Below are 16,797 nucleotides of genomic sequence, written 5' to 3'. Positions count from 1 at the left end.
AAGGGATTGATCCTAAGTCTGTGGACAAAAACGGAGGAACAGTTTTACATTTTTGCTGTCGTTTTGGTCTCTTTAAAATGTGTGAATATCTTGTCGATAATTTTAAAGAGTTATTGGACAAAAGAGACAATGGAGGAATGACTGTGTTACATTGGGCTTGTTGTGGAGGAAATACGGAAATATTTACTTATCTAGTCAAAAAAGGGCTGGATATCAATGCATTGACAAATAATGGTGAATGCATGCTTCATATTGCTTGTGAAAATGAGAAGTATGATCTTTGTGAGTATTTGCTTGATGAGCATCCACATTTGTTACATATCAGAGATAAATGGAATAAAACAGTGTTACATCATGCAGTCTGCGGAGGCAATGTTGAAATTGTAAAACTGCTAATTCGTAAAGGAATTGATGTTACATCAGTCGATATAAATGGAAAAACAATTTTACATCTTTGCTGTTCTGCTTGTAACTTAGAATTGTGTGAGTATCTCGTCAACCATTATTCAGGTTTATTGGAGCTAAGAGACAATAAAGGATTCACAGTGTTACACTCGGCTTGTTATGGTGGAAATGTGGAAATAGTTACTTATCTAGTCAGAAAAGGACTGGATATCAATGCGGTGTCCAATGACGTTCAAAGTATTCTTCATATTGCCAGTAGATGTGGAAAGTATGAAGTTTGTGAGTACTTAGTTAATAATCATCCACATTTAATACAAGCCAGGGATAGATTCAATATGTCAGTTTTTCACTTTGCCCTCTACGGAAGCAATGTTAGAATTGTAAAACTGTTGATTGAAAAAGGGATTGATCCTAAGTCTGTGGACAGAAACGGAGGAACAGTTTTACATTTTTGCTGTCGTTTTGGTCTCTTTAAAATGTGTGAATATCTTGTCGATAATTTTAAAGAGTTATTGGACAAAAGAGACAATGAAGGAATGACTGTGTTACACTCAGCTTGTTGTGGTGGAAATGTAGAAATAGTTACTTATCTAGTCAGAAAAGGGCTGGATATTAATGCATTGACACATAATGGTGAATGCATGCTTCATATTGCTTGTGAAAATGAGAAGTATGAACTTTGTGGGTACCTAGTTAATAAATATCCATATTTGTTGAGTATCAAAGATAGTGATGGTAATTCAGTTATAGAAGCTGCCTACAAAATTGGAGACATTGATATGATTCAGTTGTTTATGAAAAATAGTGTTATCAGCCAACATTCATGAATATTAATCTTGACAGAAATTATGAAAAGATCTGTAAAGAATTTTCCTTAAAGTTGAATGGTGATATGAACAAATCCTTTGAACAGCAATTATTTAGGATCACAGCTGGTACATATATGACATGTGCCAAATAACGTTCAAAATATCATGCAAAAAAGCGCTTCATTTGATCCTTGGTTGGGTAACATTATAAATGTAAATGTATTTTTGTATTATATATATATGAGTATTTAGTTTGGTAGGGGATGTACGTCAACTTTGTAATGATTGATTTAAACATCCTCATCTTGATATACTTGAGCTTTTTCATCAAACAATATTGATAGCTTGAATTATATCATAATTTAAGTAGTAAAGCATTCCAAAGAGATGGAATAGGATTCATCATAGTTATTTTTACCAAAGTAAATGGTCATTGATGATCCGCCTAATATAAATACCCCCCCCCCCTTCCAATTAGGTCATACGGTATCCTTCAGACTTAATCAGTTGCTTATGAATACAATACAGATTCCCATGTTGCATTAATAATATACACATGTCCTATGAAAATATGTCTAGTTTTTTTCTACTTTCATTTCAAAAAGTGTGTACTACTGATCAAAGTTTTACAAAAGAATTTTCGAATAATGTAAACAGTGTTAACAGTATTTAATATCTTGATTTATATCTTTTCTTTTTTTAAATTGCTTTCTAAAAATATTTTATTAGATTTTAATCAACTTAGATTATAAATCTTTTGCAGATAAAAAAGAAAATAGTTTGCTAAGAATACTTTTGAATTTGGTCGTAAGTTCTTTTTGAAAGCAGAGTCCTGATTATGTCTTCATACCTTAATGTGATGTTTCGCCATTACTTTCTTATTTTGACTTAAAAGTGATGATTTTTAGGGCGTCATGACCTGTAATAGGAGAAATAACATTAAAAAATATATCAAACAAATATTCTTTTTATTTTTACCATACCCTAACCATTTCTTGCTATACGGAGAATTTTTTCTCCGTTATAATGATTCCTATTGTTTACCTTATTTCAACGATGCACATATTGAGTCACTCATTCTTTTGCCAACAAAAAACATTTGCACTCATTTTTTAACTTATTTTGTTAATAAGAAAAAAACATGTAGCTCCTCATGTACCATGTAATGTATTTTCATTATTTATATCTGATGAAAAGGAAAGTAAGAATTTTTAAGAAAATTTAACTCTTGCTTATTGACAGATTATTGCGATAGTTTGATATTCTGTTTTTCAAAGCATTATTCATTATGTTTCTAATGTTATTTTGTATGACACCAATTATGTTTCTTTATTATAGATCTATACCTAATGTTTAATTTAATGCTGTGATAATTCATTATTGTTAGTTCTATTTACTGTGTCGTTTTCTCTTCATATCATGATTAGATATAAAAATTAATTCCTGAAAAATTAAGCCCTGCTTCTTACTTCAAATCATTTTTTTCTTTTAGTATTCATGAAAATCAGTATTTAGAATTTGATTAATTTTGGGCGAAATTAAAAAAAAACAAGGCCGTTACACCTTCAAAATGTATATTTTTTATGTAGCAATCGTAATATCCGTTGATTTTAATTACATAACATCATTTATATTTTCTGACTTGATTTTTGTTATTTATATATCGTACGTTGGTTATTATATTTCACTGAATATATTTTATTCTATACGAATATGACTTCATGTTTGAGGATAACTCTTATTGTAAATAAAATGATACGTCAGGTAGTTGAATTTTGAATTTAGTTTACGAGTAGGACAGGATTATTTTTATATTTTATATTTAATGTACCTTTACATTATGGTGTTGAATGGTTTTAAGACGAACATTTCTTCTAATTAAATGACTTACAGCAGACAGTAATCAAATAAAGTCCATTAGAATAAGATAAATTGGGAGCAATGCAAACACAGATCACTAGAATCATTAGATTAAGTTATGCCATGTGCAATTATTGAGAAAGAGTCTCTTGTCGATCGGTCACACTCCTTGTCATGATAGGACAGAAGGAAACAGTTCAATATGAAATGGTCGCCCGCGTGGCGCAGCGGTTTTAGCGTCTTCTCTACAGTCGCAAAGAAAGAAGTCGATCCTTAAGTCGCGGGATCGAATCCCACTGTGGGACGTGAAGACCGGTCCCCTGTCGCAGTAGGTGATGGCACGAAAAAGATCCCTCCCAGCTCAATGACCCTGAGTGCCTAGCATAGGACACAAATTGCAGCTCTCCACCAGCAAGTGGTGGCGTCTCCATATGAGTGAAAAATTCTCGAGAGAGACGTTAAAACACTATACAATCAAATAATCAATCAATCAATGTGAAATGTAAAAGATAAAGATAACAATCAATGATCGTTTTCAGAAAATTGACAAACAATACAAACACGAAAAAGACTTAAAAGGCGAACCAACGGAACATCCAGAGGTGTGATCAAGTGCTTAGGAGGAGTAAGCAATCAGTATTGACCGGTTGTACACCAACCATGATTCCTGTGCATGGACCATGTAGCTGACTATTCAGTAGTTAAGGTTAGAATAAAATGGACTGTTGAAGATTGTAAATGAAGTAATTTAGTTTGTCGTACAATTTAGTCGCATACTAACATCGTCTGTAATCAGTTAAACATCGAAATGACATTAACAGAGGTGGTAAACTCTCTAGTATCTTTAATTTCTACTTAACTTTGATATATTGAGTCGACATATTAATGGAACTATTCTTATATTCAAGTTGAAGTTCACAGAAAGTGTTTGACTTCTTTTCACGTAGAAGTTTTCTAATAGGATTTAATTAAATAAATTCTGCAAATAAGGGTTGGCTGGTAAAAAAGCAAAATTAAAGCTATTTTGATTCCTAACAAAATTACCTAGTCAGCACATTCAAAAGGTAGTGTAAATCAAATATGGATTCACAAACACTGCAAAGAACATCTAGAAAAATTTCAAATAAACTAATTTTTCAGAAGTCAGTGACATCAAAACATATGAATTCTCTACACTTTATTCCAAAATTTTGTTGGAAGACCTGGTTTTTAAAAAGTATATAGCTGTTGCCAGTGATAAACTTCACCTGAAATATCAATTATTTTTAGAGTTCTTTTTGTGAAGAATTCAAAGATTATTTCTGTGAGAAAGATATTTTGTTGATGGGGTTATACAAAATACGAAAATTGGTTGATTCCAATATCAATTGAATAAACAGTCGTTCATGATATCAAAAAGCCTAGTTTTTCTTTTCTCGCAAGAAATTGTATAAAAAGTTTAGGAAAGTCAAATATTTTGATGTCATTAACTTAAGAAAATTGTATTTTTTTGGAGGATGGAGGGGGAAATCCACATCTGATTTATATCACTTCTAGAATATGCTGTAGCACAATTTGTCTGATATTTCACCTCAATATTTCCATAAAGATTAAAGATCGGAGCTTCATGGAGCATTTACTGAAACGCAACCTTAAGTTTGTAAGGATTTTTATGAAATCCGACAGTGCGTCATAAGTTTGTTAGGATTTTTATGAAGTTTAGGAATCCAGACAGAAAGGATAGATCAAAATCACCGTGGTTAACTGGAATGTTTCAAGATCCTAGCATGAAACTCAGAAATGTGATTTTCAAGAAGACCTAAGCAAGCTAATTCTCGATTCCCGCCTACATTTTGCAACAATTTGAATAAAGATTGATGACAATTTGACCATGGAATCTTTGTTTGATACAAAGAACAGTTCAATAGTATTTATTAATTATTTTATTACCAGTGCTAATAAGTAACATATCCCTAATTCCAGCGCTTGAAATAAGGGGAGTGGACGATATTTTCCACCAAAATCGGGCTATAAAGTATAATCGGATTCTGAAATAGTCTTAAACATGAATAAATGTTTCTTTAATCTTTTCTTATGTTTTAAGCATATAAAATAAAACATATTTATTAGTTAAATACAATGTTTCAGTTGTTAATCTCCTGGACATTGCTGATCTTTGGTATGAATTTGTAAAATGACAGTCCATGTTACCCCCATAACAAGGATTTTTTGTACGTGGAAGGGGTGGTTTAAAAAAAATGTTGTTTTCCGATGATTTCTATAGTAAAAATCACGAGTTTTACCAACATTTTAGAATTATCTCTTTTGTTTGCACAAATAAAGAAATGTTTTATAAAAGTCCATATAAATATCAATATATATGTATATATAAATTCATTTGAATATTTAAACTTTTGAAAATTGACTTGGAGGTAGGCAGGAGAACACTACTATCGTTTGCATTTTTTCATCCTTATAAAGTAAGCAGTGAGTAAAAGATGGGTTTCCAAACATAAAATTGAATCAAGTTTTTATTCAGAACTAAGGTTATGTTGATGAGCCTTACAAATAAAAAAGATACTTTTACAAATCTTATCTGGTTGAACCATAACATCGTTCATGTACAGTACAGTCTTTCTATACGCAGAGTACGGTGAATTCTTTTATCACTTCCAATTAAGTGAAAACGAATTGATAGATGTTTCTTTTATTGTTTTTCCATTTTCTATATATTTCTAAAACAAATTACCCATCTTGAAGTGTTCAGTTCTTTCTATTCAAATTACCTGCACTGCAGGGTCTGTCCGTCGCTAGATATCATTCATATATTTTTTTAAAGGGGTTTATATGTATATAACAACAACCCATTGTCCTAACTTTTATTAAACCATATAAGTTTCATTTTAAAAACAATTCAAATAAAATAATACGATAACGACTATTCATCAAGCTCAAAGTGCTATTTAAACAATACACAATCGGAGCAGACCTTAAAACATATAAGAGGTCAAGGATCAGGTGCCATGGAGAAGTTAGCACCCATGTCGACCGTTCACACTCTCCCTGTCCTCATTGTCATACATATAGGAAAACGGGAAATCTTTAGACGATTTAAAGTGATTCCACCCTCACAATTTTATAGGTTCAAAGTACAAAAACTGCATTTATTTTCATTAAATATACTTTAAACTTTCCAATTATTGCAGAAAATATATAGGTCAACATATTATTCAAGGTGCGAGGCACAAATAATGAGAAGTGTATGTCAACATAAAAAATTACACATTTTGGATGAACAGTATTATGAAAAATATGTAAAAAGTGGTTAAAATGCATAACTCTGATGTTGGGTGTTCCTAAATACTTCCTACTTAAAAGATACTTTTGAATTGTGAATATCAGGGAAACTATTGTACAATAAAGCAAATGCCAGAATGCAGAGACCTTAGAAGGAGTTATTGCCCTTGTCAACATTTTTTAGAAATTGAATAATTGATTTAATATAGAAAATATGATTTTTTTGAATTCTTTAACTTAACAATATTTATCATTACACCTATTGTAAAGCATTCTTTCAAGAAATATTGTTCTATTAGGTATGAATTTAAACTAATTACAGTTTTTTTGCAAAAACCTATGACATCATAGGAGGGTGGAATTACTTTAATAAGTGAATAATGACCTAACAATTTTTATGAAAACAGCACTCATTATTTGACTCAATGATATATTGTACTTGCTGATAAGGTCATTGCATCGACCAAATCCAAATTTCGATAAGGTCGTTTCTCGGCCCACTTATTTTCGTAAACATAAATTTCAATTTATTTTTTTAAAGTTTGTTTAGAATTTAAGATGAATATCTTAATTTTTTGTTATTAATATTTAAAAGTTAATGTGAGATAAATTTACACCGTAGCCGACACAAACTTAGATGTACCCGCAAATGCGTTAACATTAGGCCTATGGGGAAATATAATAGGGTGGCATTTATAAATCGATATTTAGAATATATATAGGGACACATAATTTTGCCCAGTTATTAGACATACACAAATGCACACTAATAGTTTGCAATATGATGAGTGTCGCGTGTGCACTTCATATCCAAAAACTGAAAATTGTCTTAAATTTGAATACCTTGAATTAGAACCTTCTGGTTACTTGATCATACACCAGGTTAAAATACTTAGCCAAAAGAAGCACATTTTTAAAATCAAAGTTAATTCTTGAAAATATTAACATTAGAATACATTTTCGGATACTGTCTTTATTTCTATACTTATTTCGTCGCCAGCATATAACGTTAACGTCATATTTTTAGTTCAACTACACGGAACAGGGGGAGTTTTCTTAATACCGTCGCATTGGCGCTCCCAGTTAAAAAAAAATTTCAAGCAGATATTTTTTTATATCATTTAGTCCCTTGTTCAGTAATTCCTTGTCATCTGTCGGGTTTCAGATGCTGTGTTTTAAGCTAATATGTGTCGAGGTCAATGTTTTTAAAGTAAGTTAAAGTTTTTCTTAGCAATACTTAATGACAAGACATGCTTCATGGTGCATCTTCGGATGCCCAGTACTAGACTTGGTTCGGATGCTGGGTCTGACTTACATTTCATTGATGTATGCTCAGAGTAAAAGGTGTACTAAACGTGCACCGATGATACATTTAGGGTTGCACATTACCAGAAATGGTCCAGATGCCAGATCTTACTCTATTTTCTGACTGATTTAACGAATGAAGTGAAAACGAGTTCATTCCTTAACGTTCTAAATCAAAAATATATCAGAAAAAATATCACATTAGCCTTTTTTTTCGAATGGAAACCTTTGCTCCAATCTGCTAGAGGAGGTTCGTTATTTTTTTACGTATGGTTGATATTTAAGTAGGGAACGTAATTTTTTTTAAAGACTATAAATATTGATTTAAATGTTTCTGCAGAATTTGTGATTTATCATCTTTGGCATTTATAAATGTATTTTGAACTGCGATCTGGACAAGCACTTACTATATGTAACTAAAATTGGTGAAGCAAGAACTTAGATTCAGTTGCTGAGAACATAATGTGCATCTTTAAGTTGTTTTAAAAAATACTTCATACTTTCAGAATGAAATGGAGACACTCAATCTATTTAAGTTTCTTTTTATCATCTGGCTATTTATTCGAGTTGCATTACTAATTATAGTTTTCTACCTGCAAGTATAACCTGATTTTTGTAATTAAAAACATGTAAATTTCAATTTACAAAATACAAATATGATCTATAATTGATCGAGGTTAACTCATTTAACAAAACTAAGCACAATATTTACAAGCATTTTTGGAGGAAAAAAATCCCCACACCGGTTCGAGGTTAACTCATTTTGCAAAACTAAGCACAATATTTACAAGCATTTTTGGGGGAAAAAAATCCCCACACCGGTTCGAGGTTAACTCATTTACCAAAACTTAGCACAATATTTACAAGCATTTCGGGTAAAAAATTGACACCCCTCCTTAGGTAAAAAAAATCATATCAATATAGTACTAAAAACAAGTTTATCAAATAAAAGTTTGCAAGCAAACCATCATAGAGAAAAGTGCGGTAAACCAAATGGGACAGACTGACAGACAGAGGAATGGACAGCTAGACAGACGAGACGGAAACTATACTGTAGTCCCTCTGGTTTTACCGTTAAGGACAAATAATTGCTATCTTGATAAAATATATTGATTTTTCAGAATATTATTTATACATTAAAATACAATGAGCATTGCAATTGCGATTCTTTTGAATATACTTTTACAATAATATAAATGTGTACTTGCATTTCTTTAATCGTACGAATTTTTTTTTTCAAAGCATGATTTAAAATTAAATTCAATAATAAAATATTACTGTATAATTTCACAATAAATTTATTATTATTATTATCATAATTATAGTTATAATTATAATTTTAGTTGATGAAAATGTATAGCAAACATTTCTAAACACTTGTATATTACACTCAAAGTCGATCTATCTCATGTCTATTTTTTTTACCTTTGCTCCCTACAGACGGGAAATCTGTTATAAATTGATTATTATGTTAAAATATAAACTGACAGTAAATTCCCCATTTAAATGTTTCTGTCTAAACTGTATATAAATCTTTTATAAGTTAAATTCTCATTCTTTTAAAGAAAAGTTACAATTAAAAGTCGAGAAAAATCTTGCAAATTAAAAAACATTCATAAAAAATAAATTTTACTAATTTTCTTTAAAATTAATATAGAAATTGGTTATTTGATGTCTTTGTTCACATTTACCACATTTCATTTATGATTTGACGTTGAAAAAACTTCAGTATCTCGTTCTAAATATGCCTACTCCTAAAATGAAGGGAAGGGGGTATACTTAAACTTTAATTTATCACGTGACCAGAAAATGTGCAGTATAAATTATTTTCATATTTTTAGGAAAATAAGACATTTATCTACAACATATCACAATTTCATAACATTTCTCGAGGGGCCGCAAAATGGCCTTATCGAAACTCCCCCTTTCTCTCTTATACATATACTTAAATAACAAAGTAATCATTAATTCTATGGTACAAACACTTTAAAAGTATAGGAAGAATTTGCAGTATATATCAGATAACTTAACAACTTCAATTAAAAACGCCATTCAGCGACTAGTTCTATGTTTTAAAAGATAGAACAAGCCTTCACCGGCATAAGTTTTGTACATCGTTGATATATATATAGTCTGGTCCGATTTATAGAAAAAAACTTCTAACGGCAAATAATTATTATTTGGTCCAGGATAGTTTTTTAATCATTTCGAGTATGCTTAATCTGAAAAAATATGCTGGTCTTCATGAAAATGGCGTTAAAGGGTTCAAAATGGCGATTCAAAATGGTGGACATCCAATTTTTCTAATTTGAAGATGACAAAACTATTGGCCAATTGGAGATAACGTTTAACAGTTTTACAATGAAAGTACTATCAGTAAGTCAAAGTCAGCAGATCGGTGCAGAAAATGTTAACGAACCTATATATCATGAATATTCTTAAGCCTAGAATTTTTCTTTAATTGAATTTCGGTAAGAAACATATGTATATGATCCATGTCTTGCAGTCCATTTTTATTGGACAGCAAATTGTTTCCATCTATCAAGATTGAAATCCGGATGTAAATCCCAGTGTTAACTTCCATTAATCAATCGGCAGCCCTCAGCTGACTCCACTACAATGTGTGGATCCGATGGATAAGCTGGTGTTCATTGACGGATATCAGCAGACATGCAAGGCCAGTCTAGCGAAAAATACATTAAAAACGGTAATGCTTTTTTGTATAATATTTCCTTGTGTAATGTGTCATCCAAAGTGGAATAGTGCATTATCTCAACTGCACTTTAAACCTTGATTGTTTTTACCTCGATCTATTCTGAATGCTAATGATATAGAAAATATGAGTTATTTCACAACTTCACAACTGTTTAGATCAAACGTCTCGTAGCTTTCGATACTATTACACATTGCAAATGGCAATGTCTGCTTGTGTCGTCAAATTCATATTTTTTATTTCGATTTCTAGAGTATTTTCTATTGGATCAAGAGGTAAGATGTTTTATTTGGACAATGTAAGTGTATTTAGATTGTGAGTAAAAAATTTGTTTAAAGTTTTTTTAATTTTAAAAAACCCCACAAATTCTAGCAATTTTTAATGTCTTTTTAGACTGACGTCCAAAAAGACTTCATTGAAATGTGGTCTAGTTTGAATTTATTGTTATTGATGATCGAAAAGTATATCATATTAAAGCAAAATTTTAATTCAGTCAAACTGGTAACGAACTTTAAAAACATTTTAGATGTACCCTATACCTTACAAAAGAGCGGATCAACTTCTGATGACTCCGATACATCATTTGGCGGGCATCTTACCTTAAACAAAAAACAGAATATTAACTTCAGTAGCAGTGCACAGTTCCTTACCAATAGTGAAGAATTTACAACGACAGAATCTAGTATCACTCTAAATTACACTAAAAATTTAGTACGTTGAATTGTTTATGAGTAAAAATATATTTTAATCTGAGTCTTATATTCCAACTACAGCAACCTGTATTTTTTAATCTATACGCAATATACTTCAGAAAAATACGATAGAAACAAGCAACATCGTGATAACAGAAAAAAGAGTAACATAAAATCTACCATAATCATACAAAACCAGATGTCTTTGTGAAACACTGATGCCCCCGTATGGCAACATAGCGAAGGATAAGCTTTCTCTAATGCTGATCAAATATGTTGGTACCTTAAGTAAGGCCTTTTCAAAAGAAATACATATGTGAAATAAAAAACCCTAGCACCACCTGTTCAAAGGTTATGACCAAGGTTAACATTTTTAAAGGAAGGACAAAATCTGGGTCAAGGTCAAAGGGTCAGGGTTGTTGGTTTCTAAAGAAAGGCCTTGTCTCAAAGATTACATATGGTAAGTAAGAAAGCGCTGGCCCTTACTCTTCAAAAGTTATGACCAAGGTTAAAGTTTGTAAAAAGAAGGTCAAACTCCAAGGTCAAGGTTAAAGTTGTTGATATCCAATAAAAGGTCTTCTCACAAGAATCAAATATTTGAAGTATAAAAGCCCTAGCCCTTACCGTTCAAAAGTTATGACCAAGGTTAAAGTTTTTCCGTAAGTACGGAAATCTCCAAGGTCAAAATTCTTGATTTCAAATGAAAGGTCTTGCCCAAAAGAAGTGATATATGAAAAATGTAATTTGTAGTATCTACCGTTTAAAAATTAGGGCCAAAGTAAAAGTTTGCAATTTTTGTGTAAAAGTGGGTCTAACTCCAAGGTCAAGGTCAAAAGGTCATGGTTTTGGTATCAAATGAAAGGTCTTGTCACAAGGAATAAATATTTGAAGTATGAAAGCCCTAGTACTAACCCTTCAAAAATTATGATCAAGGTTGTATTTTTGAAGTAAGTCAAACTCCAAGGTCAATGTCAAAGGGTCAAAGTTCTTGGTCTCCAATAAAGCAGGTTTTCACAAGAATTACATATGTGAAGAATAAAAGCCCTAACACTTTCCGTTCTAAAGTTATAGTCAAGGTTAAAGATTTTTTATAAGTACAGAAATCTCTAGGCTCAAGGTCAAAAGGTCAAGGTTTTTGGTATCCAATGAAAAGTCTTCTCACAAAAAATACACATGTCAAGTATAGATGCCCTGGTTTCTTTTGTTCAAAAGATATGGCCAAAGTAAAAGTTCAAAATTTTTGTGTAAAAGTGGGTCAAACTCCAAGGTCAAGGTCAAAAGGTCACATTTGATGGTACCCAAAGAAAGGGCTTGTCACAAGAAATACACATGTGAAATATGAATGCCATAGCTCCACTGAATCAAAATTTATGGGCAAGGTTAACGTTTTTGCGGAAAACAGACAGACAGACACGACAAAACTAAATACCCCCGAAACTTCGTTTACGGGGGCATAAAAATCTAATGACTGTTATTTTCTAAAATGCAAGGCGACATAAAACACAGACCCCAAAAATTTCGAAAGTGGACTTCTGAGCTTGATTACTGAACGTTATATCCATACATTTAAATGAAGCTCAGGTATCCATTCAAACTATACAAATAAGAAACAGAGAAAAGAAGACCTCTTAAATATCAGATGTGGGATCAGGTGCCATTACAAGGATTGATCCAATAATAATGTCATAACCACAGGCATTTAGATCGCCTTGAAAAAAACTGAGTTGTAAAAAAAAAAAATAAAGGTATGGGACTTTTTTCACAATCTTGAGTAAGAAAATTTTTAAAGGTGTAATTACTTTTCTCTAATCAATCCAAAACCCGCTGTACGCATGCTCTCTCTCTCTCTCTCTCTCTCTCTCTCTCTCTCTCTCTCTCTCTCTCTCTCTCTCTCTCTCTCTCTCTCTCTCTCTCTCTCTCTCTCTCTCTCTCTCATATTTAGTTTAATATTAATATTCAGTTGATTAAGATATACCAACCAACTGTAATTCAAGTCTTTCTTGCAGCATTACATTACAAGCATTCTGACAATATTTACTTAACATAAGTTTCGTCTTTCCCGGTCATTGTATTATTTGGGGCCCTGTTCATCGCCATTATCATCGTCATGAAAGTCATCAAGAGGAGTAGGAAGCATTATGACTACAATTCATTTGAAAAGGTAGAGGATGTTAATTTATTTAAGGAATTCGTTGGCACGATCTCGTTTCATTATATTTTTAAATACGGATTTTCTTAGGGGATTTTTATTAAAAAGAGTATCTGCTTTTAATAAGTTTTAAATTGTGATTCCTGTTTATATTTTCCTATAACCCATTCTTGACAATAATTAATTTAGTAATTTTCTATGAACAGTAAATCTTCAAATATGTTATTAAAATTTGTTCAGACCTTTATAACATATACCATATCAAAACTTTAAAACTATGTGGAGCTATGGCTTTCATATTTCACATGTGTATTCCTTGTGACAAGACCTTTCTTTGGGTACCACCAAATCTGACCTTTTGACCTTGACCTTGACCCATTTTTGCACAGAAATTTCAATTTTTTTAATTTAGCCATTTCTTTGATTTGTGGATATCAGGGCTTTTGTACTTTATATATGTGTATTCTTTGTGGCAAGACCGTTTATTGGATACCAACAACTCTGATCTTTGACCTTCACCTAAGAGATTTCCATACATATGAAAAAAATTTAACATTGGCCATAGCTTTTGAACGGTAAGGGCTAGAGATTTCATACTTCACTTATGTAATCCTTGTGAGAAGACCCTATATTTGATACCAAGAAGTTTGACCCTTTGACCTTGTCCTCGAATTTTGACCTTCTCTTAAAATACAAACTTGATTATATTTTTCAGAGTTAGAACTAGGGCTCTCATACTTCACATATTTAATTCTTGTGACAAGACTTCATTTGAATAAGAATCTAAACCCTTTGACCTTGACTTTGAAGCTTGACCCATTTTTACACAAAAATCCAAACTCTTACTTTGGCCCTACTTTTAAACGGTAGACACTAGGACTTTCATATTTCAAATATCAATTCCTTGTAGCAAGACCTTTCGTTTGAAACTAACAATTTTGGAGATTTATGTGCTTACGAAAATACTTTAACCTTGGTCATAACTTTTGAACGGTAAGGGCTAGGGCTTACATACTTCACATATGTAATCCTTGTGAGAAGACCTTTCATTGGATATTAAGATGTTTACAACATTGACCCTGATCTTGAAGTTTGACCTACTGTTACAATCTTTAACCTTGGCCATAACTTTTGAACGGTTAGGACCAGCGCTTTCATCCTTGCCATATGTATTTTTTAAAAAAGGCCTTTCTTTAGAAACCAACAACCTTGACCATTTGACCTTGACTCCAGGGTTTCCGTACGTTTAAAAACCTTAAGCCTGGTCATAACCTTTGAACAGATGGTGCTAGGGTGTTATATATATCAGATTTGTATTTCTTGTGAAAAGGTCCTACTTTAGGTACGAACATACCGGGTATTTGATCTGAATTTGAGAAAGTTTAATCTTCGCTATGTTGCCATACGGGGGCATCAGTGTTTGAGAAACACATCTTGTTCTTTTTCTTCTAAATTTAATACTTCTAAATTAAAACTTGTTCATTGCAGATACTGAAAAGTAGTTGAAAATGTGCCAATGTCTATTACTTATAATGTGAATGTTTCTATAATTTATATTTTTAATGTTTCTATATTATTTATAATTTGAAATGGTCTGTTATTTATGATTTGAGTGTGTCTATTATTTATCATTTGAATGTATCCCAGTCTTAACCTTTTAGATGACAATCCTCACCATATGACGACGAGGAAAAAAAAACTCAGCACCCTCTTCAGAAGAAATAAAGTGATTTAAATTTCAACTTTCAAGAGAGAGAGAGAGAGAAAGAGAGAGAGAGGGGGGGCAACAACACAATTTCTAAAACATTATTTAATTTTTGAAAAGCGTTCAGGACATTGTTCTGTTTTTTAACTGCTGCATATTTTTATATCCAGTCCGCAAGTGCATTTCCTTACATTGTGTTGCAATGCAAGAACGTTTATAGGCATTAAATGACACAAATAAATTTCATATCATTTTTTATATATTCGGGATATAAAAGAAATCGGGACAGGCATTTAAATTCATTTATATGTATAAATCACTAAAAAAATGAACAACGCTATATATTTCCTAAGTGTTGGATCTACAAATTAATAGAAAGTCACGGATGGAAATTTATCTAAGGCACTAAAAATTACAACCGACACGAACAATAAAAAGTGTCAAATGTTCGGGACGTCCTGTCCCTTTCTCCAGACAAAGAAAAAGGTTATAAAGTCATAAGAACAAAAAGAGAGAAACAAAAACAAATCGCGCTACTACTTAATACCACTTAATTTACAACGTTACATGTTGAATTTGCAAGTTTCTATTCAATACATGAAGTAAAGAAAGAAATCCGGACTGCTAAGAAATGCTTCCGGTCTGTACTCTGGTGAAGTGCACTTTTTATTCAGCATTCACTCCATGGAATAGGAGGTTACCGTGTGGAATAAAGGATGCAGATTAAAAAGTATTGATATGTTCGATTTCTACTTTAACTTTAACTTAATTTTTTTACCCTTTATCAACTAATCATTACCTCAAGTACAACGCAAAAAAGGTAAGAGTGAATTCCACGCACTTATTTTAAAAGAAGTGTTTGGCTGTTATTGACTGTTACCGTGGCAATGTCAATTTTCTTCAAATTTACTTGCTCTTATAATGCTCATAAGCATTTATTTGACTATACAAAAAAAATACTATATATAATGACTTACTTTTTACTATCTTTAAGTGAGCACTTAAAAAAACTGGAATTACAAAATTGCTAACAACAAACGTTACGATAATTTCAGTCTCACCTTCTTTTACCCATTATCTACGTTCAGTGATTTGCTATCATCCGAAAGGTTTCTATTTGGAACAGCCCCACAAAACCTGGACTCAACCTTCCATAGGTTGTCCCCTGGTAACTTCTAGGTTTCAAAACGCAATGAAAGAATAATTATATAGGAAATCGTTTTTCTTATGTCCAATTCAATTATATTAATATTCCGTTATTCTTATTTATGAAATATGCAACATTACAGTCAAATTAGCTAAAGTACCTGTATTTGTCCAATTCATTATTCATTGGAACAGAAATAATTTATGGTCGTACGGGAGAATTTTGTTAACTTACATTTTTTTCGTAACATTGGCTTAAAAATTTGAAGATTTTATCCTTATTTTAGGAAACAGTGCAATTGTATTTGCTTTCTCTTGGACTTAAACCATATTTCAAGTTACAGGCTACACTTTGTATTTCCTACAAATTGACATCAACTATTGCTTCCAAACTTTTCAATTACAAGAAAGCTTTTCATGGCCTTCATGATATTGAGTATCTGAAGCATAGTCATCCATCGGATCATGATCTTCTTTGCCCTATAACTATAGTCCTGCTGGACACGTTATTACAGGTGATGTAAATACAGTTAATAATGAGTACCTTAGATCACTTATTTTGAAAGGTGCTAAATATAGGCAACCCCGATCCTTTGGAATTTCATTTATATTATGGATTCTAATGAAAATTACGCCAGCCGATGTGGAACACATGAAAAAGCAGACGTTGACACTTACTCATGTTAAAATTACGTATTGAAAGATTGAGGGGCAATATGAAAACATCTATCTTTCTG

General features: G+C 31.8%; 1 long non-coding RNA gene across 1 annotated transcript; it reads left to right on the top strand.

The window, feature by feature from the left end:
- The first annotated feature begins 10,316 nt into the window (after positions 1 to 10,316).
- LOC134260601 (uncharacterized) lies at positions 10,317 to 15,130 on the top strand. Its single transcript, XR_009990577.1, has 3 exons — positions 10,317 to 10,643; positions 10,895 to 11,079; positions 14,871 to 15,130. It is a non-coding gene; the product is annotated as an uncharacterized LOC134260601 (long non-coding RNA).
- Positions 15,131 to 16,797: the final 1,667 nt, after the last annotated feature.

This window comes from Saccostrea cucullata, unplaced genomic scaffold (assembly GCF_032062105.1).
Source record: "Saccostrea cucullata isolate Sc308-1 unplaced genomic scaffold, CSIRO_AGI_Scuc_v1 ctg1361, whole genome shotgun sequence".
NCBI lineage: Eukaryota > Metazoa > Mollusca > Bivalvia > Ostreida > Ostreidae > Saccostrea > Saccostrea cuccullata.
Note: the sequence above shows the minus strand (reverse complement) of the source record. Positions and strands in the feature narration are given on the sequence as shown.